At 41.2% G+C, this 23,782-nt stretch overlaps 1 protein-coding gene and 1 pseudogene across 1 annotated transcript in view; both read right to left on the bottom strand.

The window, feature by feature from the left end:
• LOC124606337 (membrane-bound alkaline phosphatase-like) overlaps nucleotides 1-23,782 on the bottom strand; it is a 143,513-nt gene that overhangs the window by 96,221 nt on the left and 23,510 nt on the right. The window lies entirely within an intron of this gene.
• On the bottom strand, nucleotides 354-471 carry LOC124607681 (annotated as a pseudogene).

The following is a 23,782-nucleotide window of genomic DNA, read 5'->3' as shown; positions in this document are numbered from 1 at the left end:
CTATTGTCGACAAGGTGTAAGTAGACTCCTGACAGCTCACAGTGCTATTGCCAGTTTTCGACAGCAAAGCACTAACGGCTGCAAACGAAAACAGTAGACGTCTACAGAGCTGTGAAACACTGAGGCGTTGGCATAGAAAACTAAAAACTAAACTCCTCCAGAGCAGCCCATTAAGGTCCAAAGCCACCGGCCGGCCGCCGTGTCATCCTCAGCCCACAGGTGTCACTGGATGCGGATATGCAGGGGCATGTGGTCAGCACACCGCTCTCCCGGCCAGTTTCCGAGACCGGAGCCGCTACTTCTCAATCAAGTAGCTCCTCAGTTTGCCTTATGAGGGCTGAGTACACCCCGCTTGCCAACAGCGCTCGGTAGACCGGATGGTCACCCATCCAAGTGGTATCCCAGCCCGACAGCGCTTAACTTCTGTGATCTGACGGGAACCGGTGTTACCACTGCGGCAAAGCTGTTGGTCGTTGGCATAGAGATGTCTACACAATTACGTTAAGTTACTGGTTGAGGTAGGCCAGCAAAGCTGCCTCCCTGGCCCATTGCAACTGTCAGGGGCCAAATTATGCCGACTCAGTTGCAGGCATAACTACACAATAGAGCTCGCCCAGTAATACTGCTAGTTTGGTGCACAGTTTCGTAGCGTTTTTCTTTTTATGTCGGCATGCTGTCGCTGAATAATAACATAAATAGTAAATGCAGGGAAACAAAGGTAAAATGTTTGCATGAAAAATGTGAAGAAGATGAAAAAAATGTTATTGTCAGACGGACTGAATCAGCTTACAGGAAAGTCAAAACAACCTTCAGTGGAATTAAAAGCAAGAGCGGCAACTTTAAGAGTGCAATGGGAATTCCACTGCTAAATGCAGAGGAGAGAGCCTGTAGGTGGAAAGAGTACACCGAAGGCCTCTTTGGGGGGGGGGGGGGGGGAGGAGGCGAGAGGGCGGGGGGGGGGCAGGAGGAGGGGGAAACTTGCCTGACGTGATGGAAGAAGAAACAGGAGTCTATAAAAAAAGAGATAAGGTATTCCTGCCTAAGTGGAGTTATTGATATTGTCGCAGACGAAGCCAAGTGGTGCAGTCGCCGTAGTGTGGTGGTTACGCTAATAGATTGTTGCATGGAGGGTCATGGGTTTAAAACTCACCTGAAGTAAAAAATTTTAATTTCTATATTCGGTTCTAGTACATTCTACAAGTATCCACAAATGGCAAGAATCATTTTACTGGAACGTTCTGTAGCTTTATATATACCGTATGTGTTCTGGCTGGAGGCAGTTTGCTCCGCGCTCTTGTATGTGCAAGTGCTGAATAAACCTTCGTTAAGTGAAGTTAGTGTTCTTCATTCATCTACTTACACCTTCCTCTACGTCACAATTTGAAACATAGGCCTTATTTTGCGGAAGAAATTTTTGAGAATGTACGTCTGGAGCACAGGATTGTATGGTATATGGTAGTGAAACATGGACTTTGGGACAACCGGAACAGAAGATAGTCGAAGCATTTGACATGTGGTTCTAAAGACGAATGATGAACATTAGGTGCACTGAAAAGGTAAAGAATGAGGAGGTTCAGGAAAAAATGTGAAATACTGACAAGGAGAAGGGACGGGATGGTAGGATATCTACTAAGATATCAGGGAGTAACTTGCATGGTACTAGCAGTTGCAGAGGGATAAAACTGTAGAGGAAGACAGAGATTGGAATACATCCAGCAAATAAATGAGGACAGGTTGCAAGTGCTACTCTGAGATGAAGAGGTTAGCACAGGAGAGGAATTCCTGGCGGGCCGCATCAAACCAGTCAGAAGACTGATGACTCAAAAAAAAAAGGGGGTGCGGTTTCTGTGGGTTTATTTATAGTTTGTCGTTTTCAATTAGTATTTCAATGTTGCTATTCGAGTTTACATATTCTCAATTTGTCATCTGGATTTAATGAACGAAACTGTGGACGTTAGAAAATATAGTGCCAACTGGAGAAATCGGATCATTCCCGACATATTCTTCTGTTTGAGTTGAGTAGTGGATTGATAGTAGCCGAGACAGCCAGAATCATTTGCACCGTGTACGGCGATAACGTCATTGAACCGAATACGGCAAGGAAATGATTATTTCGTTTTAAGGAGGATCGTTTTGACATTACTGATTCTCCACGTTCAGGACGACCTTCGTTGTTTGATGGACATCGGTTAACGCATTAAACCACAATGATCCACGTCATTGTACTCGAGAATTGACAAATGTGATGAACGGCGATAATCAACCAGTCTGCTACATTTGCATGCATGGGGAAGATTCAAAAATGGGGTGTGTGGGTCCCGCATGTTCTAAACCAAAATCACAATCTCAGATTGATCGTCATCAATTGGCTCGTGAACAAAACCGACCATTCCTATCCTGTATCGTTACTGATGAGGAGAGATTGAGTCTTTATGCTAACATAATGAAAATAAAGGAATGACTGAATCCAAACAAAGCGGCAACTAGCCGCACAAAGAACTGCGATGTCGACAAACGATAATGTTGTCAATGTGATGGAACAGCGACGGTGTGGTGTACTACGAATTGCTTCCCCAAAGTGTAGCCATCACTGCTGACATTTATTGTCAGCAACTGAGACGTCTTGCAGACGCAATCCAAGAACAACGCCCAGGAAGACTGCGTTAAAGTGAAGCTACTCCACGATAAAGTCTGCCCGCATTCTGGTATACTAACAAAAATACTATATATCAATTGCGTTGGGTAGTGACTCCACACCTGATCTTTTGCCTTAAGGTTTTCACCTTTTCCGCACTCTATCGAGCTATCTTCAAAGAACTTCCCTTATGGGTGAAAATGCGCTCCGAACATCGCTAGACGAGTTATTCGCCTCAAAGCTACATCATTTCTACAGTCGCGGAATCGAAAAGCTAGCCCAGCGTTGGCAGACTGTTGTAAATACTGCAGGAGAATATGTTATGTATGGCTAAAAACTCTGTTACGTTTATCTGCTGCGTTTATAAACCTTACGGAAAAATGCTAGGAACTTATACATCAACTTAATGCAAAATAGAGAAAATTTAATTTGTAGCACGTAGACATTTATACAGGACTCCGAAATTCCTAAGTTTCCCGTTATTATCTTTCCAACTGCGACTAAGGGGAGAGGGCGTTTTTCAGAGAAATGAGTACAGACTTTAGCACTCCACTAATAACGAAACTGATCTACACATGTTGAAATACAGTAACAGTTTACATCAAAATCTAACAACGGAAGAAAATAATAACATGCAAAATCCTATAGTGGAAGACCAAAACACGATACATAAAAGAACAGCACTTCACAATAACACAATCGATGTGTGCGTCCGCACACACACACACTCACACACACACACACACACACACACACACATACATACACACACACTATTGGCCATTAAAATTGCTACATCAAGAAGAAATGCAGGTGATAAACGGGTATTCATTGGACAAATATATTATACTAGAACTGACATGTGATTACATTTTCACGCAATTTGGGTGGATACAACCTGAGAAATCAGTACCCAGAACAAGTAACTCTGGCGGTAATAACGGCCTCGATACGCCTGGGCATTGAGTCAAACAGAGTTTGGCTCCCCATGCAGCTTCAACACGATACCACAGTTCATCAAGAGTAGTGACTGGCGTATTGTGACGAGCCTGTTACTCGGCCACCATTGACCAGACGTTTTCAATTGGTGAGAGATCTGGAGAATATGCTGGCCAGGGCAGCAGTCGAATATTTTCTGTATCCAGAAAGGCCCGTACATGACCTGCAACATACGGTCGTGCATTATCCTGCTGAAATGTAGGGTTTCGCAGGGATCGAATGAAGTGTAGAGCCACGGGTCGGAACACATCTGAAATTTAACGTCCACTGTTCAAAGTGTCGTCAATGCGAACAAGAGGTGACCGAGACGTGTAACCAATGGCATCCCATACCATCACGTCAGGTGATACGCCAGTATGGCGATGACGAATACACGCTTCCAATGTGCGTTCACCGCGATGTCGTCAAACACGGATGCGACCATCGTGATGCTGAAACACAACCTGGATTCATCCGAAAAAATGATGTTTTGCCATTCGTGCAGTCAGGTTCGTCGTTGAGTACACCATCGCAGGCGCTCCTGTCTATCATGCAGCGTCAAGGGTAACGGCAGCCATGGTCTCCAAGCTGATAGTCCATGCTGCTGCAAACGTCGTCGAACTGTTCGCGCAGATGGTTGTTGTCTTGCAAACGTACCCATCTGTTGCCTCAGGGATCGAGACATGGCTGCACGACCCGTTACAGCCATGCGGATAAGATGTCTGTCATCTAGACTGCTAGTGATACGAGGCCGTTGGGATCCAACACGACGTTCCGTATTACCCTCCTGAACCCACCGATTCCATATTCTGCTAACAGTCATTGGATCGCAACCAACGCGAGCAGTAATGTCGCGATACGATAAACCGCAATCGCGATAATCTACAATCCGGCGTTTATCAAAGTCGGAAACGTGATGATACGCATATCTCATCGTTACACGAGGCATCACAACAACGTTTCACCAGGCAACGCCGGTCAACTGCTGTTTGTGTATGAGAAATGTGTTGCAAACTTTCCTCATGTCAGCACGTTGTAGGTGTCTTCACAGGCGCCAACCTTGTATGAATGCTCTGAAAAGCTAATCATTTGCATATTACAGCATCTTCTTCCTGTCGGTTAAATTTCGCGTGTGTAAAACATCATCTTCGTGGTGTAGCAATTTTATTGGCCCCATCACACTCAGAGACGTAGGTAATGAACAGAAGTCATCAGAACTCCTGTTACATTTTTTAAAGCCTTCTCACAATGAGCGATACAATCTCGCGACACACGCGAAACAGCAAGATGGCGTAATTTTTTGTTACGACCAAAGTGTAACAGTAATGTCTTTCCGTGTTTAAAAACAGCTATAAGCCTGACAACGAACGTGAGTACATCACAGATAACTAAGAGCCTAGTGCACACCAGATTACGTCCACAACACCACCTGCACTTCACGCCTCGCTCGTGCCAGCGGTAAACCGGTTAGTATCCTCGTAGCGGAAAAAAGTTTCACTGCCGCTATTTTGCCGGCAAGGGGAGGAGCGATGGTGGCATGAAGTTCCTAATCACTAGACTTTGTGCCAATGCCCTAGTTCAATTACGAAACGTGAAGTGACAGCATGTGACATTGTTGACGGACGTTAAGCTCGGCGGCCACTTTGGTGCTACATGCGAGGAACATGTTATGTGCCGGCGCCGAATTTCACTCACTCTAGTCTCTCGCCATCCTAAAACACAAACGTTACAATACATTCCACGCACAGGCATACAATACATACAAGTCGTATTACAAATATTATAATGGAGCTTACTTCAAAGAAACAAACAAAAAACCATCGCAATTCACAACAGTATAACACTGACCATGTAATTTCACTTTTTCGTAGTAGTGAAAAGCAGCCTTTCATACAGTTGCATAAGACATGCTGTATGCTGAAGAAACAGCAACAAAATCAGAAAATACGCCGGGAATAACGCAAACAAATGTAGAAGCCATAATGTGTAAGTAAATAAGGTATTAGAAAACCACTCACACAATACAATAGCTGGAACGAAATGGAACACATGTAATAACATTTTATAACCTTTACAACTACGTTAATTTTACATTTAATAATTAAAAACTCACTGATGGAAGCGCTATTGTCGCTGAAACCAGTTTGGGAAACAAAATGAATAAAACAAACATTTTCTGCACAAAGACAGACCCGCAATCGCATATTGATGTTTTTATGCAAGCACGGACAGACGGAAGAATCTCAAGGTACAATGGTTGTTTACTACATTGTATGATGTGCAACTCCGTAGTTGATGTTAGGCGATAGCCTGCAGTAGAGACGAAATTTTTCGTGGCACATCCTCGTGTATTATTCTCCTATTTTCATTAATATTATATAGTCTATCTGAAATACATAAATTTGAATGTACGTATTGTTCTACGTGTGTATTTTCTACTGTATGGGTACTATGCCCAGACGGGCTGTGTAACATCAGTGAAAGGGAAACTTGAAAGAAAATGCAATGAAGGAAAGACATACAAGATTAGAGCGACTCAAGGAGTAACAACTGGGTAAAAGTAGAATATAGAAGTGTATTAGCAAGTGATTAAAGTTGTTGAGATTCTGAAAGCTATTTCTGAGCAAAGCCCAACTGCTGTGTGAAGAACAGAAGAAGGAAAAAAGTACCTTTTTAAATGGATTACGATGAGTAATAATTATTCACTGAAAAATACTTTTGTTTTGACATGGCTCATCCAATGGTTTTCATTTATATCTACATGTTTACTCAGAAGTTCACAATTAAGTGCGTGACAGAGGGTTCATCGAAACACATTCAAGCTGTTTGGCTATCGTTCGACTCTCGAACAGGGCGCGGGAAAAACAATCACATAATCATTGGTCCCTAAGCTTACGCACTACTTAATCTAACTTAAACTAATGACAAAACACACACCCATGCCCGAGGGAGAACTCGAACCTTCGACGGAGGGAGCCGCGCGGTCCGTGACAAGACATCTGAGGCTGCACGGCTACCCTGCGCGGCCATAAATCTTTCCGTGCGAGCTCTGATTTCTCTTATTCTGTTCTCATGGTCATTTCTCCCTATGTAGGTGGGTGCCAACAAAATATTTTCTCATTCGGAGCAGAAAGTTGACTGAAATTTAATGAGGGGGGCCCTCCTCAACGAAAAACGCTTGCCAACTCATTTCACTTGTAGTATCCATGACACTCTCTACCAACTTCGCGACGGTAGAAAAAGAGCTGCTGTACTTTGAACTTTTTTGACGTCCCCCATCAATCTTATGTGATGTGTACCCCACAACGAGCAGCAATACACTCCAGAACAGGATGGAACAGCACAGTGTAAGAAGTCTCTTTATACACCTATTGCACTCTATAAGTGTTCGGCCAAGAAATCTCGGTCTTTGGTTCGCTTTTCCCAGAACATTATCTATGTGATCGTTTCAATTCACGTTATTAGTAATTCTAACCCCTAAGTATTTACGTCAGCTTACAGCCCTACCGTGTAACCGAAATTAAGCGGATTCCTTCTATTGTTCATGTGGCCGACTTCACATTTTTCCTCATTGATAGTCAAGTGCCACTTTTCGCAATATACAGACATCTTGTCTAAATCATTTTGTAGCTGATAGCTTATGTCTCTTTTCAGAATAATAAATGATTGCCGCCCACATCGGGCACTGCAATTAAATATCACTGAACATCAGCAATTGTACGTAAACTGAAAAAGTTTATCCCATCTGGATATTCCTTCACGGAGAGCTCTGAAATTATTTTTCTTCTCAGAAAATCTGTTTGATTCAAGCAAATTTGTCGTCTAAAGGCGTCAGTGATTATTTTATAAGTATCTGTGTAAAACCAAGAAAGGCGCCATACCATCTTAGCAAAATCAGCGAAGGTAGGGAATGCAGTTTCGGCCACTACCTACGCACATCATCATGTACGAGAGGGCTCTTTGAGCGTACCGAAATCATTGACAAACAGAGTGCACAAAATAGTCTCGTGTGCATATCAAGAACCAACATACAGTTTAAAGACACCCTTCTCTCATGCAGCAGAATAAAATTGTTTACTTACAATTAAACTCGTAGTCAAAATTAACGAGACAGTGAATATATTTATTTGGCTGTTTTCGAGTACAGGTGATTATAAGTAGCAGTCATAGGTTACAATCCCCATCACAAAGATTCCCAGCTGGCATTCCCTCTGCCCCCTTCCAGCTTGCTAGGATATTTAGCTGCAAGAAAGAAAGTTTTATAAAAGTTCGCGTTGCTCTCACAAGTTGGAACTAGTAGTAGGCTAAATTAAAAGATAAATGAACAGCCACGGGAACAAATTCCACAATAACACGCTGAAACACTCTATTTCTCTCCAGACCCCACACTACGTTGCATCAGGCTGTGTGGAAAAGCACGTTATTGAGGCACGCTAAGCATACCACTTTTCGAGCCCTGATGATCTATGAACGTAACAGCACTATGTAACCATCGTCATAACGTATCCAAGATCGTTTATGACTACACAGTCTGCGAAAAACCGCGTCAGTTCCACGAATTAAGACGTTCAGAGTCTATTTTAGTGAGCTCTTTAAAATGTTAAGCACACACGGTCACTGAGAGTATGTAAGTATGTTAACGTCAACACCAGTATAAGCTAAATCATAACTGCATTTTTTTTTAGTTTTACTTATTGTGGTGTGTGTACTGTAAGACCTTCGGTACACACACCATCAGATTATTTGACTTGTCGCTCTAGCGAAGTGGGCGAGAGTCAGCAATATGTCTCGTGGTCTTATTGTGGTGTGTTTATCTTCTACCGTTAGGTCAGACGATAGAAATGCCACTTGCACACTTAGAGTAGCAGATTGATGGTGACCAACTTTAAACAGAACTTGATTAGTTTTCACACACATTTATTAAAATAATAAAAAATATAGACATTACGTAACTTGATTCTGGATGCTATTTACAATTGACAATCTGAAGTTCCTTTGGTCTTGGTACGTTAATCCTATTCCCACATATCTCTGATACTTGACAAAGTATCTGTTCATTTATCTTCATGGCTATGTACAGGAATATGGTAATCTTCTTAGGCGCTGACTGAAACTTGACTATAGACTAATGCAGTATATTGTACAGTGTTACAGACTGGTGCAGACTGATTAATCTGTACACTCGTTATAATACCTCGGGCGTTCAGGTATCACTGCGCGAGTGTCATCCACGAGGAGAAAAGGTCCTACGTTAGCAGCGATCTCACTGGCTGCGTTACATATTAATACGCGGAGCGGCGGAAGCAGAATTTGGTCCGTCTCTAAGACAGCGCCATCTCGTGGTGCGGACGAGCGCTGCGCCTGCACTGTTGTGCTTAGCGGGGCGCGTTCTAGTGGGAAAGTTGTGTACGCGTTGACTACACGGAACTATGTACACAAAACTTATCAAGGTATATCTGAGCAAGAATCAACAGGGGTTTCTCAATACAGTTTAATGTTTTACGACATTTAAACCAAATGGTCTTGTAATGTACTTTTATTCGTAAGTCACTTTGTCGTGAATGAGCCGCGTGAGATACTAGAAATGAGCAGTTAGAACTGTAACGTTGCAGCATGTGTTCATGTAGAATGGCAACCTAACGTCAGCAGTGACGCAAGGAAGCAGGAGCCTACGTGATCGACTGTAGAAGAAGCTTCTGGAAGGAACAGAGGTGCTGCTAGAGATTCTGAAGTCGGTTTTGCCTCAGACGCTGGACCTGTGTTATTCTGCCCCGAGACGGGACATAGTTTTTCGTGGCACTTAACTGCAAGGGTACATGCAGGAATGCACAACGTAGTCAATGTGTTGGTGTCTCGTAGGATTCGAGAGTAGTTTCCTATCCTAGTTTGTTTTTCAGTGTCAGTCATTCATCAGAGTTCCTCGTCCTCTTCTCACCGAGTTTTCTTATCTGAACACATTTCCAGTTTGTATTCTCAGGCACCAAATGTACGGGTTTGATAGTTAGGGTGCTGTTCGTCAAACACGGAGCTTGTTTCACATGTATGCTAGAAATTTTGGTTGACAGAAGGTATGAAAGGATGACAGACGTTGTTTGCGTCGACATTTGGCCGCGGACGTTCAGTGAAATGTATTTTTATTACTATTTATCTCACTGTATCGTGAGCCTCCACAACTATGAAAACGATGATCAAGCATAAAAACAAAATATCAGTGGAGTTATCTAAACGGTGGAGCAGGAAGAGGTGAAGAAGAACATAATATTCTATGCACAACATTAGCAAGAGTGCAATAAAATACAAAAATTCTAAGTTCTCTGGTTCTACTGCGGACGATGTAGGCTTTATGTCCCCACGTTGAGGCGTTTTAATTGACTGTCATTAGGGGACCAAGTAGAGGAGAATAAAGCTTCGCATATTTCTCTTCCTTCTCGACGTGAAGGCAAGGTGACTCGAAACAAGTATTTAATAACTTGTTGAATTTGTGTGTTTCACTGTTTGTTCGCCGAAAGCTGATGCAATCATAAGGTCCCGTGTGTAACAATTCCTGTAACAGCTTTTTATCTGTATACTTCTCTTTCATTTCAAACCATGCCCTGGAGCAGTGCCTCGTTCTCATATTCGTCTTCAAACACCGTGCCATAGTTAATGTTAAAAATCATTTATTTGCATTTTTAACCATTCCCACTAGTGTCAAAAAAAAGCGTACAGAAATAGCGTCTTCTTGAAAAGTGAGGTTAAACTGAGAAAGTTTGTTGGTAATTGTACGGACTTGTCTGACTGATCCGTGGCTAGCGAAGAGCGAATTTCAAGAACAGGTCTGATCGCATACGGGAATCTTAAAACTGGTTACCAAAATACATTCACAGATGATGAAATGAGATTGCTAAGAGCTTGTAAAGTGCTTGACAATTATGCCACCTTAATCGAACATGAACGTGACTAATGTCCAGTACACCTGTATAGCTCCTAATTTCTCAGTCAGATTTGGTAACTTCCACATTTGTGCTTTACGTGAGCTTATAATGAAATGAAATATCGTGTGGCTAGGGCCTCCCGTCGTGTAGACCGGTCACCTAAATATCACATATCCCACTCACACCACGTTGTTGAGTATAGGGGCGAGTGTGCTTTAAACCTCTAACAAGCTGTTACATAAAGCAGCTTCATTTCAGCACCCTATCTATCACTCAGGGATGACAAGGACTGTGTCTGAATTTCCGTATTTGACTGCTGGACCGAATGATCTAAGAAACTGAGCTTGTATTCGATGAGTAATATTTCAATCTCTATCAGTTATCTGATGAGTAATATTTTAATCTCTATCAGTTATCTGTTGATTCGGTAAATAATTTTGGGTAAATTTATAAACAATGACTGCAGACATAAAACCGTGTTTCCAAATCCACTTTCAGGACGTTATATTCCTAATGAGCAATGTAAAATGTAAAAACGTATTTCGTCTAGTCGTATGTTACAGTAGACTTAGAGCATAGATTACCCTAGTAACCACATCTGAAACATCGGCTAACGGAAAGCCTTCCAATCGAAAATTCAAATTTGTGCTCGGATCATGTACAATTCCCGCTGCCGCTGGGCCTCGGTTAGGCAGTTTCCCCTCTCTGCTATCTGTCATTCTCGCTGGTGTTTATTGACGCCTGAACCTTCGTTTATCACAGAGAGTGTCGTTCGAAATGGCGTCTAAATTTAGACGTGTAGCTCTTAATGTTCCCGATAACCTTAAAAAGCTAGATCAGGCGAAAAAAAGTTCTAGTGAACCAAGCTTGGCTAGGGAATATGGAGTTGTATTAAAAACAACAGTAACTTCATAACAAAATTTGCAAGTGTCATCGGCACCGAAGATGCAAGAAGTTAGGATTTTGACTCAGACGTTCATATATGATTTATGCAGGTGCGTAACCAAGAATAGACAATAAATGGACTTTTGATTTGTAAAAAAGATCGTCAGAGTAAGGAATTATAAGCAATGACAAATTTCTCTACAGAGCAGATAAAGAAAGGAAAGTGTGGCAAACACTGGTATGAAGAAGGAACAGGATGATTGAATGTGCATTAACCCTTTCAGAGGCGCAATAAAAAAAATTAATAATTTTTAATTTTTCCTTGTTTTTATTCTATTAATTTTCATACAGTGAGATAGAAAAGTGTAAAAATTAAATGAAATACACATAAACTGAACACATACAGGGTGGTTTCAAATGGAGCCACTGCCCGCTAAATGTCATCACTTTTGAAGATACAGTAAAAAGCAATTCCTTTCTGCCGATAAGCATAAGGCTGCCTGGCAGTGATTACATGTCCATCTGTTTCTGTGGGGTTCTTTCTTTGTGCTGCACTGCACACAGCGCCTTGAGGTTCCATGTTTTGGCAAATGTTTTGCTTCCGATACACGTTTCTCATGGGCAACAACAGTTTTGAATTTTTTTGCATGTGGTTCTGACGGTGTACTGGGATGGTCGGGACTATCTTTGAAGACATTACTGCCTACCAGGTCTGTGGCAACACGTCTTCTAAAATCCTTTAGCACTTGCTTCACTGTTGGATTACATAATCGAAACAGAATAAATGTATTTCCAATAGAAATATCAACTATATAGCAAAATAATCTTAGCCACCACCTTCGCGATTTCCTGTCTATTGCATAAAAACTGTTCATCATAACTGCCTTGTCGATACATCCCATATTTGTATTATATGATTTAATTATTATTGGGCAAGGTATCTTTGTGATTTTTCCATCCTTTTCTTTACGGCTGACTTCTTCAACACATACAGGCGAATCAATTGTAGACAGCAACATGACTACGCGTTTGTCTTTCCATTCCTCTTTGGAACTCTTTGTCTGTTTTAGCGTAGGAAGTCCTTTTCTGTGTGATCTAATTGTTCCACAGGCAAAAAGTCCGTCACCTTTTAGCTTCTGAAAAAGTGAGACACTGGTAAAAAAATTGTCAAAGTATATGTGGTATCCCTTTCCTTTCAAGCCTTTACACATATCTCTCACGACTCTCTCTCCTAAGGATTTTTCCACTATGCCCTCAACTTTTCCAGTATATATCTGAAAATCACAAATATATCCAAGCTTATCAGCTCTGACCCAGATTTTGTATCCCCTCTTGATTGGCTTTTGGGGCTTATATTGTCTGAATGCGATTCGTCCTTTGAACTTCACCTTGCATTCATCTATAGCTTGCTCCTTAGTAAGTGTATAAAATTCTTTGAAGTTTATCAGTATCTGACTGATTAGTGGACGGATTTTATATAATTTGTCATAATTTCTGCTCTCCTTTGAAGGCATAACAGCGTTGTCATTGATATGAATATGTGTCAAAATCCAGCTGAACCTTTTTACCGACATTAGTGAGGAAATGTGCTCATCTCCAAGTTCCTTATGGGATGACCAGCAATAACGATAATAACAAGGTTTATTGATTCCCATTAGAATGTTTATAGCCAAAAAAACTTTTAGTTCTGCTTTAGAAAGAGGCCTGAAATTACCACCATTCTGTGTTGCGTACAGGTTAGACTGGAAAACTATGTGTTCAAACATAGTGTCACAAAACAGACACAAAAAAATCTACTGGTTGCATACCTTAACTTTGAGATTAGATTAGATTAGATTAGTTTTTCGTTCCATAGATCCGTGCTGAGGAGATCCTCGTGGATGTGGAACATGTCAATTTTTATTTCATTTTTTTTTAGGCTGAAATAACAATACTAATAGTATGAATATATACAATACATCATTTATATCTATTTAAAAAATTCGTCAGTGGTGTAGAAGGAGTTGGCCACTAGTAAGTCTTTCAGTCTTTTAAGTTTTCCTCGTACACCAGCTTCCTCTGAAAAATTTGCGGCAAAGTTCATTGCACTGACGTCCTTTCCCCATGAAAAATTCGCAATGGAAGACAGTGGCAAATCGTCATTCGGGCTGAAACTATCATCACTGTCATTGTCAAAATGGTCCTCACTCTCACTTTCCGAAATAATTTGCGATAAAACAGGTGTTTTCATTCGCAAATCCAGATCACTGTCTTCAGCTAGCACATCACTTTCACTGTCATTGCTAGTGTCAGTCTGTGAGTCGGGATCTGAAGGAATATCTGCGAAAAGGCACTCCAGAATTTCCTCATCCTCTAGTCTGTGAGAATACATAACGTGAAACTGGAAAAAAAAAATTCGTCACACCTACTAATGCTGCCGTTACAGGAGCAGTGGTTTCAGATGGAACCACCACAACATTCACGGAAATAAATCCATTGCTTTTGGTTATTATTGCCGTACATATAGTATTAATGTAAACAGAACAGTATTCTGCATTTAATACATGCATAAAAGTTACCTAATACAGAAGAATACAGTCACAATTTGAGAACAAAGACGTTCGCACACAGCGTACAAAAATGGCTATCCAAGTCGCCTCACTACTTGATATTATTTGCAGATTTTGAAGCGGTTCCAGTGACAGCCGCTAGAGGGCAGCGCCAACTAGGCTGTTAAATGGTGTCCCCAAATGTAGCTACTGCCCTTTTGCCACAAAATGAGAAAATTGTAGGTGGTTTCAAACGGAACCACTCCCCCTGAAAGGGTTAAGACATCAGAGATTAGCTTCAATGGCACCAGAGATAGTTTCAGATGGTGAAAGAAGCAGGGGATACGTATATTGGAATACGCCCAACAAATACCGGAGGATGTAGGGTGCAAGCGCTATTCTGATATAAAATGGTTATCACAAGAGAGTAATTTGTGGCGGGCCGCATCTAACCAATCAGAAGGCTAATGGAAAAAAGAAAGCCATCCCAGGACATTTTTTTAGAATTTTCTTTCAGTAGAGCCCTCACAAATAATGCATCAAATGGTTCAAATGGCTCTGAGCACTATGGGACTTAACATCTGATGTCATCAGTCCCCTAGAACTTAGAACTACCTAAACCTAACTAACACATTCTGATATAAAATGGTTAACACAAGAGAGTAATTTGTGACAGGCCGCATCTAACCAGTCAGAAGGCTAATGGAAAAAAGAAAGCCATCCCAGGACATTTTTTTAGAATTTTCTTTCAGTAGAGCCCTCACAAATAATGCATCAAATGGTTCAAATGGCTCTGAGCACTATGGGACTTAACATCTGATGTCATCAGTCCCCTAGAACTTAGAACTACCTAAACCTAACTAACCTGTAGACATCACACACATCCATGCCCGAGGCAGGATTCGAACCTGCGACCGTAGCAGTCTCGCGGTTCCGGACTGAAGCGTCTAGAACCGCACGGTCACCGCGGCCGGCTAATAATACATCCACTGTATTTGTACTGAGGAGTCAGTTTCACGTAACACGTGTTATGACTCGCTGAATAGCTCATGCATTCGTGTGCTAAAGCTCCGCCGAGTATAAGGAATACTGCACAATCTCAGTGCGAGAAGTTATTGCCAATGTTCGGTAGCGTGTCTCATCCGTAGCGCTAGTCAAAACATTACTGTCAAAAGAAGGCTGAAGCCGACATTAACTAAACTAAATCATTATCTTTCTGCCAATGGTCTATGTGTGGGGTTTCCAAAAATATGGCTCTGAGCACTATGGGACTTAACTGCAGAGGTCATCAGTCCCCTAGAACTTAGAACTACTTAAACCTAACTAACCTAAGGACATCACACACATCCATGCCCGAGGCAGGATTCGAACCTGCGACCGTAGCGGTCGCGCGGTTCCAGATTGTAGCGCCTAGAATCGCTCCGCCACTCTGGCCGGCGTGGGATTTACAGCTTACTACTTAAGTTATATTGTTAATATACCATTCGAAGAAATTCGAATGCCTTTACTAATGTATTTGGTTTGACAGTGTCTTCTAATCATTTACAAGTGTATATAAATCACAGTGTTAGAATTTTGACAATCCTACGAGCAAAGTTTTTATCTTTGCGCAAAGCTGTAACGCAATAACGCGTACATGCTTGAAGATGGAACGTCAACTTGAGAGAAACAATAGAGAAACTAGCACCCAGTTTCATTAATGATGAAGTTTTGTTTATTACAGAGGTGGGGTATAAATTACATCTTCTAGGTAAATACAATAAAATAACATTACGTAACATAATGGTTATTTGTGACAGTGGTTGACACGTGCAGTATTATAATTTTCTTTTTACATTAAATACAAACAATTACATATCGAGCATTCCGTCTTGAACTAAACACAACTGTTTGTTGTCGACTGTTAATTCATATCTGTTTGGCCGATCTTCTTTAGTGGTATCATCATTTTTCTCTTTAAACGGTAAGTAATGTCAATTAGGCTCATGATCATCATTTAAAAAAAGCTTTCTCAAATTTGAAATACCTCCAAATGGAACTGTGCGATCTTTTAAATGTTTTATAGAACAGTTTCTCACGACCAAAATCGCTTAAAAACTACCATGTTGACACTGCCGGTTTCGGCACCTGATAGACTTCTTCATATATGATTAAGTTGTTGAAACTTTCAAGATGGAGCTTACAGAACAATGAAAACAACTTCCTATTTCCTCTCCACTTACTGAAATAAGTTTCCAGTATATCACGAATGGGATGTATTTACTTGCATGACGGTGTTAGAGTGCTTATCGGTTGGAATACTGATCCATAGGTGTACCACAAACTGTACTAAAAGTATCATTTATGTAGAGATGGACTTAGTCCTTGACATGAAATCATAATACATAATATAGTAAATAGCCGATTTTATGGACCAACCGGAGACGAAGGTTTTTTTGAATAACAGATTTTTCGAGTAACCCATCAGTTAGTGAGGCATACTGAATCACTGTTCATAGAAATATGAAGCTGGCTGGTGTGACCGAGCGGTTCTAGGGGCTTCAGTCTGGAACCACGCGACCGCTACGGTCGCAGGTTCGAATCCTGCCTCGGGCTTGGATGAGTGTGATGTCCTTAGGTTAGTTAGGTTTTAGTAGTTCTAAGTTCTAGGGGACTGATGACCTCAGATGGTAAGTCCCATAGTGCTCAGAGCCATTTGAACCATTTTTGAGAAATACGAAACACAAAGATAATGCATTATACACAAAACTCTATAAACATATTTCTTATCAATCGTCATTCAAGTAACATAGAACGCTAACTAAATACCCTAGTCTGAAAAGTTGAGAATGGACCTTAAAATAGCCATACTAGTTAGGAAAATAACTCTTGTTTTTCAGATCCCAGATCCGTCCTTTTTCCGCTAAATCTCGCAAACATAAATATTTTAAGGATTGCAGTTGAGCAGCATCATAGTCTTCTTGGTGTCTAAATTACTTCATATCTCTCTCAAGGCAGTTAAAATCTTTCTCACACAATAGTCATGTCTATGCAAGGACGTTGATGATAAGCTCTTCCTCGTTTTTGCAAGGTTATCTGATGTTTAGTCTTGAGTTTGGAGGCATTTTCTTTCAGCATAAACCAGTTTCATTTGCATTCTAGACATTTGTTGCCATTTTTTGGTAGTATTTGTTATCAATAGTGTTTCCAAAAGATAGAAATGTTGCTCTGCTTCCGACAGTGTTTCACCCGTTGAGCTCCGCAAGTCCATGCCTAGATTTGAAACGCGTGAGCCATCTGGCCGTTACTTTAAAATCATTCTCATGGATTTTATATACCATTTGGTTGCCACTTACCCCAATTAAATGAGAAAATCTGGGGGAATGGTATCTATCATTTATTATTAGATCGAAAGTCAAAGAAAGATCTGTTAAATACTCTAATACTTGATCCTACATTTCGCCAACGTCAACTGCAGCATCTTCTGCTATCACGTCTTCATACATTGTCTTTCTTTTTTTTTTAGTGTTGTGACTGGTTTGATGCAGCTCACCACGAATTCCTCCTCTGTACCAACAACTTCGTCTCAGAGTAGCACTTGCAAAATATTTTGTCAGTTATTTCCTTGTATCTACCCAAATCTGTCTTCCTTTACAGTTTTCACCCTCTACAGCTCCTAGTGCAATGGACCTTATTCCCTGATGTTTTAACAGATGCCCTATTATCGTGTACCTTCTTCTTGTCAGTGTTTTCCATGCATGGCCTTCGTTGCCGATTCTGCGGATAAAATGGTTCAAATGGCTCTGAGCACTATGGGACTCAACTGCTGAGGTCATTAGTCCCCTAGAACTTAGAACTAGTTAAACCTAACTAACCTAAGGACATCACAAACATCCATGCCCGAGGCAGGATTCGAACCTGCGACCGTAGCGGTCTTGCGGTTCCAGACTGCAGCGCCTTTAACCGCACGGCCATCGGCCGGCGATTCTGCGGAGAACTTCCTCTTTGTTTACCTTATCAGCCCACCTAATTTTCAACATTCTTCTGTAGCACCACATCTCAAATTCTTATATTCTCTTCAGTTCCGGTTCTCCCACAGTCCATGTCTCACTGCCATACAATGCTGTGCTCCAAACGTACATTCTGAAGAATTTCTTCCTCAAATTAAGACACATGTTTGATACTAGTAGACCTCTCTTGGCCAGGAATGCCCTTTTTGCCAGTGCTAGTCTGCTTTTGATGTCATGTTTGTCCCGTCCGTCATGAGTTATTTGTTTTCCTGCCTAGATAGCAGAATTCCTTAACTTAGTCTTCTGCGTGATCACCAATTAAGATAATAAGTGTCTCGCTGTTCTCATTTCTACTACTTCTCGTTACTTTCGTTCTTCTTCGATTTACTCTCAATTCATACTCTGTACTCATTAAACTGTACATTCCATTCAACAGTCACTTTAATTCCTCTTCACTTTCACTGACGATGGCAATATCACAGTGAATCTTAACAGTCATATCTTTTTCCTTGAATCTTAATTCCACTCTTGAACCATTCTTTTATTTCGTTCATTGCTTCTTCGACGTACGCATTGAAGAATAGAGAGGAAAGACTTCATCCTTGTCTTACACGGTTTTCAATCCCTGCACATTGTTCTTCGTCTTCCACTTTTATCGTTCGCTCCTGGTTCTAGTACACATAGTATATTATCCGCCTATCCCTATAGTTTACCCCTATTTTGTACCATTTTGCTTGTCGAATGGTTTTTCCAAATCGACAAATCCTGTGAAAGAGTCTTGATTTTCCTTCAGTCTCGGTTACAGTATCAGCCCCAAAATCAAAACTGTCTCCCCGGTGCCTTTTCCTTTCTTAAAACCAAACTGATCGTCATCTAACAGATCGTCAATTTTCTTTTCCGTTCTTCTGTACATTACTCCTGACACAAACATGGAGGCATGAACTGTTAATATGATTGTGCGATAGTTCTCGCACTTGTCGGCTCTTGCAATCTTGCATTTTTAATAGATGTATTTTCGTGTGCACATGCGATATAATGGTTCCAAATTAGTCACATGCAATACTTCGTTTAATGACGACTATCAACAGCGCCAGTGTAAATCGAAAAATATCCTCCAGCTCCGACTGAAGACTGTTGGGGGATGATATACCGCCGGACTCATACATTCTTCAGAACAAAGTGAATAATCTTTATGTTACTACTACCCCAATGATTTTAGAAATTCCGATGGAATATTATCCATCCCTTCTGCGTTATTTGAGTTCACGTCTTCCAAAGCTCTTCTAAATTCTTATTGTAATACTGTGTTCCATACCTCTTCCCTATCGATTCCTGTTTCTTCTTCTACCATGGCGCCAGGAACTCCTCCCCCTCACAGAACCCCTCAGTGTACTGTTTCCACCTATCCGTTATCTCCTCTGCATTTAACACTAGAATTCCCATTGCATTATTAATGTTACCGTCCTTGCTTTCAACTTCACCGAAGGCTGCTTTTTGACCTTTCTATATGCTGAGTCAGGGCTTCAGACAATAATTTCTTTTTAGATTTCTTCACGTTCTTCATGTAGTCATTTCGCCTTAGCTTCTCTGACTTCCTATTTATTTCATTCCTAAGTGGACTGTATTTCTGTATTCTTGAATATCTCTGAACATGTTAGTACTTCCTGCTTCTGTTGCCGGCCGAAGTGGCCGTGCGGTTAAAGGCGCTGCAGTCTGGAACCGCAAGACCGCTACGGTCGCAGGTTCGAATCCTGCCTCGGGCATGGATGTTTGTGATGTCCTTAGGTTAGTTAGGTTTAACTAGTTCTAAGTTCTAGGGGACTAATGACCACAGCAGTTGAGTCCCATAGTGCTCAGAGCCATTTGAACCATTTTTTGAACCTACTTCTGTTAATCAACTGAAGTATTTGTTTTGCTACCCACTGTTTCCTCACAGTTGTTCCATGTGTATGCGTTTTTTCTCTGCAGCTTTTATAATTGCCCTTTTTAGAGATGTCTATTCCTCTTTTATTTAACTGGCTCTGATCTAGACATAATCTCAGTGTCTACAGCCTCAGAGAACTTCAAGAGTATGTCTTCATTCCTTAGTACTTTCATATCCCACTTCTTTCTGAATCGATGCTTCCTGACTGGTATTTTAAACTTAGACCTTCTCTTCATAATTACCAAATTGTGATCTGCATCTGTGTACCCCTTACAATCCGGTATCTGATTTCCCAACATCTGCCTGACGATGATGTAATCTACCTGAAATTTTCCTGTATCTTCCGGCGTTTTCCAAGTATACTTCCTGCTCTTGTGATTCTTGAACCGAGTGTTAGCTATTACTCGCTGATATCTGTTGCGGAACTCAACTAATCTTTCTCTTCTCTCGTTGCCACTACCAAGCTCATATTCTCCAGTAATTCCCTTTCCTACAACTGCATTATCCGTTCAATATTTTCATATACTTTCGCTATCTCTTAGCCTTCGGCTTGTGACGTCGGCGTATATACCTGTACTATTGTTGTCGGTGTTGGTTTGCTGTGGCTTAAGATGAGAACAACCCTGTCACTGAACTGTTCACAGTAACTCCCTGAGTGTCCCACTTTTCTATACATAATGAATCCACTCCCGTTATACTATTTTCTGCTGCTGTTGATATTACCCCATACTTTTCTGACCATAAATCCTTGTCTTCTTTCCGTTTCACTTCACTGACGACCACTATACGTAGAATAAATCTCACCTTTATCCTTTCCAGATTGTCTCGCTGTCCTATCACATTTAAACTTCTGACAGTCCTCGCCCCGACTCGTAGAACATTATCCTTTCGTTGGTTGTTTAATCCTTTTTTCTAGGTCACTTCCCCCTTGGCAGTCCGTTTCTGGAGATCCGAATGGAAGATTAGTCAGGAATCTTTAACCAATGAAGAGTTCACCATGACACTATTTCAATTACAGGCCACACATCCTGTGGATAGACATTACGTGTCTTTAATGCAGTGGTTTCTGTTGCCTTCTGCGTCCTCATGTTGTTGATCGCTAATGATTATGCCGCGTCTTAGTGGCAGTGTTCCTCTCCAAGGGCGAGGGAGTCCCTTGAACTTCGCGCGTTCCTTCGCCCTCTTTGACACGGCCGTTGGCAGAATGAGAGTGACTTCTTATGTCAGAATTTCACGGCCGCCATTGCTGAAGAATATTATTCATAATTTAAATAGGGCTAGACTGTAACCCAGGAGGCAAGCCGTTTTACTAGTCAAAGACGCTTGTCAGTCGTAAAAAGGCGGACTTAGGCTCTTAAGTTGTACCCCGTTATGTTAGTCACCGGAAGGTCGCCTCTGGCATCTTTATGAATGGTTACTATTAGAGTAGTTTGTGAAATTCCGCGTATATCGCAAGGTTAAGTGGATTCACTGCACGAAGCTTAGTAATAAACAATAAAATAATTTTACTGTATTAATAATAGAAGCTACCCGAAGCCAAGGACATGGAGGCCTTCCGTGTTGGAAGACTTTAGTCACATAAGATTAGGGTGCGCTGCTGTTGTTGTTCTGTATCTACTTACAGACCTGCTGTATCTCCTAGGAGTGATAAAGTGTATTTCCTCTGGTGTTTGGCCAGAAGTTTGCTATTTCGTATAGCCATGGTGTAGATATCGTCAGGTCAACCAGTCAGTAACCGTCTCTCGTTTAATGTGTCGTCCAGTCAATAGAAAACGTCTATTGTTTCTTCATTAAAAATAAAATGTTTTATTGAAGTGGAATATTTCCAGCCTATTAGATCAGTACAGGCGCAAAATTAATCTAGAGCAATATTTGGTTTAACGATACTTCCTATACATGCATCACAGCGACAGAAAAAAAATAAACCTTCTCTTGCCCCTTCCTTGCTGGAGCCCGACTTGCTCATAAAATGCATCTCGCTGTGTCTGCTGCCGATCTGCACCAACTGTCTTCAGGAGGTGCTGTCGCTGTTGATATTCATCGTTATACCAAGTCTTGCACTACCTTGCCCGAAAGGCTAGCCATGGGAAATTCCCTATCCGCATTTTGCTGCAATTTTCCTTAATCACTTGGTGCACTGATTTTTCAAAAGGAAGTCAGCAATATGCAGCAGAATCCTGTGCTGTTAGCGCAATGTGGAAGTTGCCAATTTGTTAATTATAGGAGATCAAAGTGATGTTAATGACGCAGTGCACAGATCGGCTGTAATTCACGCAGTAATTAGATTTACAGCTGACGAAGCGATGAATTACCTGGATGTTACGGATGCAACAGAGGCGGACAAACACCGTTTCATCGTGCCCAGAAAACGTCCTTGTACAAACATTATTATTGATTCAAAGTCCTTGCACAGTGGTAGACTTTCTACTGAGATTAATAAATTATTAAAACTGCTACTAAGCGAGGAAGAAAAGGACAAAGAAATTGCTATTATAAAATGAGATGCAGTAAGCAAATGGTATCCTGTTTCAACAATGACAATTACGCTACATAAAAATAAAATACAACAATAGCAACCCAAAATCAGTGGCAGTAAGCTATCAGGTAAAGAGGAAAGCAAGAAAATCGTCCAAATGCCCATTAATTAAAAAGGACTAGTGTCACAAGCAATTGCTAGACTGTTTCGCAGTATCAGTTTGCTTATAGGGCTTAACACGAATAACATTCTTCTCTTCAAATCGATGCATTGCGTGAATAATAAAGCTTCAAATTCGCGGCAACAAGTCTGCGTAAAATAAAGTGTGTAAACAGTACAAATGCTTACGTAGGTCACACAGATAGCATGTTTGAAGTACGTTTCAAAAAGCACGCTTTAGTACGCAATAATAAAATACCGTTTGGTGAACATCTTCTGACATCGAAGCACTCTGTTGGAACCATTGATACGCATTTGGAAGAACCATACAGTGAACATTGGGAGCATCTCCTGACACTGTTGGATGAAATTAAGGTTGTTGCACATCGTTTACAAGAGCCTGACAACATGTTAAATCAGCAGAACAGTTTTACTTAAAGCCAATTTTGTAGGAACTCCGAGGTCTCTTCCAGTCGCCCACTTCGGCTCAACGCCCTTATTTGAACCAAGAAGGGACAACGGTGGTGGTTCGACCCTCTCACCAAGCCGGCGTGGCGACTGGCTTCCATGCTCACTGAAACATAGGCGTCGAACGTCACCAAGCAGAATCACATGCAGTTAACCTAACTGCCACATCCTGTTATCTGTTGTTTCACAGACATTCGCTTCAATAATTGTACTGGTTCATCACTTTTGTAGTTTTATACCTTCAAAGTATTACACCTTGGAAGCATTTAAGACTTCAGTTGTGGTTACTTGACACAATTATTATTTCACAGTTTTACTGCTTTAAACCTTTCACAATTTGCAGTACCATTGTTCTACACTCTTGACATCATAACAATAACTTTTAAATAATTCTGCTTTTTAAAACTAAAGATTTCAAATTTCTGTTGTTACGCAAGTTGCAATAATGTTTTACCGGATGTAATTCCGTTATGCTAATGACATCCAACATACTCTACGACCCTGCCTTCTTTCCCTTCTTCCAGTCCTCCTCCCTTCACTTTTTCCGGTTTCCCTTCCCGTTCCACTTTCCGTGCCCTCTCCTTCCCTCCACCAGTCACTCAATGGAAACATGGACCACAGTGGTAAACCAAAGAATTCTAAAGCGTAGTTCCGACGTATTGCTAACGCAACTACATTGGCAAATTCAACAGTTATGTCCGATCATTACCTACTTTTTGTAAAACATTAGAGTGTACATATTGAGTTTTACTTTTTTTGGATCTCAAGATGACCCGAGGAAATCCAAATCAGTCATACCGTAAAAATGTGCAGCTGGGACTGAGGA

This window comes from Schistocerca americana, chromosome 3 (assembly GCF_021461395.2).
Source record: "Schistocerca americana isolate TAMUIC-IGC-003095 chromosome 3, iqSchAmer2.1, whole genome shotgun sequence".
Taxonomy (NCBI): Eukaryota; Metazoa; Arthropoda; class Insecta; order Orthoptera; family Acrididae; genus Schistocerca; species Schistocerca americana.
The sequence above is the reverse complement of the archived record's forward strand: the minus strand, read 5'-3'. Positions and strand labels throughout refer to the sequence as shown.